This window comes from Callorhinus ursinus, unplaced genomic scaffold (assembly GCF_003265705.2).
Source record: "Callorhinus ursinus isolate GAN/ISIS: 27379988/994484 unplaced genomic scaffold, GSC_fseal_2.0 scaffold10, whole genome shotgun sequence".
Classification (NCBI taxonomy): Eukaryota; Metazoa; Chordata; class Mammalia; order Carnivora; family Otariidae; genus Callorhinus; species Callorhinus ursinus.
Window position 1 is genome coordinate 66,150,614 of NW_027397072.1, and position 1,723 is coordinate 66,152,336.

Here is a 1,723-nt window from a genome sequence, read left to right on the forward strand (position 1 = left end):
CAGGCATTTTTAAAACTGCTGCCTCTGTGCTGGATCTTGGAGCAAGTGAGTTTGGGTGGGGGCCCTTTAAGAGTGGCATCTTGGTTTGTATAGCTCTCCAGGTGTCCCAGAGCTAAGCCCCGCTGATATTCACAGTCAGATGTTATGGCAGCTAGTCTTCCCAGTACAAAACCCTGGAGTGGGCTGTGCTTGGTGGTCCCCAGGGAGGACCTCCACCCCTGTGAAATCCCTCTGGCTTATGGGTCGTCATGCTAGGGGTGTTGTGTCTCTGCCCCTCCTGTTCTTCTCAGTGTAGCTTTGTCTTTTTATCTTCAGCTATGGAAAAGCTGGTCTCAAGGTTTCTTCTCAGAGCAAGTTGTTCTATATAGAGTTGTAGCCTTGATGTGTACATTGGAGGAAGTGGCTTAGGATCTTTCTCCTCTGCCATCTTCCCGACTGCGTTTATCTGAATGGAGCCTCTCTGACATCCTGACTCTTGTGAACACCCCATATAAGTATGGTCCTTAACCATACTTATATGGAGATGACTCTATCTGGTACCCCTACCTTACAGACACCCTCGCCCGTGGGCTCATGGCCGGGGTTACCATCACAGCTACCATCATCCTTGTCTTGGCCAGGGAGGCCTACCTGGTGTACAAAGACCGTTTCTATTCCCGCTCTGACTTCAACAACTATGTGGCTGCCGTCTATAAGGTGTTGGGGAAGTTCCTGTTTGGGGCTGCAGTGAGTCAGTCGCTTATAGACCTGGGCCAAGTACATGATCGGCCATCTTCAGCCCAACTTCTTGGCAGTGTGTGACCCTGACTCAAGCCCCATCAACTGCTCCGTCTAGGCACAGGTGGAGAAGGTGTGCAGGGGAAGCCCCACTAACCGAGTTCAGACTTTCTATTCCGGACACTCCTCCTTTGGGACATACTGCATGATGTTCCTGGAGCTCTACGTGCAGGCCCAGCTCTGCTGGAAGTGGGCACAACTTCTGCGGCCCACAGTGCAGGTCTTCCTGTTGGCCTTTGCACTCTATGCTGGCTACACCCGCGAGCGGGTCTGACCACAAGCACCACTGGAGAGATGTCCTCGTTGGCCTTCTGCAGGGGGCGCTGGTGGCCGGCCTCATCATTTACTTCCAAGCCCCGGCCTCTGCAGGGCTGCCTGGAGGAGGAGGAGTTGGACCGGAAGCCCCGGCTATTACTGACACTAACCCTGGGCAAGGCTGACTGCAGCCACTATAGGTAGCTGTCTCCTCCTCCTGAGGCAGGACCTGTGTGCCCAGCGAGGACTCAGGCTGTGCATCGGCGTGTTCGTGGTCCTGGAAGGGGTGGCAATGAGGGCTCAGGACAGGCTCCTGGTGCCCCGCGTTGGCTGCCGGAGTGGCTTCCACTAACCTTGCCTCCTGTGCCCTGGACCGGCGGCCTGGGGCTGCACGGGGCCGCCGCAGTGTTTGGAAGGGGGTGCTGTCCTCTTGGCTCCCTCAGAGCCCCCTTTTGTTGGATTGGGGGAGCCCGAGAGATCCAAATAGATGGTGTTTTTATAAAGTGTAACGTATATGTCTATGTTGACGTTTAGTAAAATAGAGCGTTTTCTTGAAAATGATGTCAGCCTCTGTTCCTTGTGGTCATTCTGAGCATTGTTCCTACAGCAGAGAGGGAGATGCTTCCTCGTTGGGGCCTCGGCTGAGTTTAGGCGTCAGAGTAGCTGGCTGCAATATTGTCATTTGGAGATA

At 54.3% G+C, this 1,723-nt stretch overlaps 1 pseudogene; it reads left to right on the forward strand.

Moving 5' to 3' along the window:
- Positions 1–471: 471 nt before the first annotated feature.
- Positions 472–1,236, forward strand: LOC112821531 (phospholipid phosphatase 2 pseudogene; annotated as a pseudogene).
- The last annotated feature ends 487 nt before the right edge of the window (positions 1,237–1,723 follow it).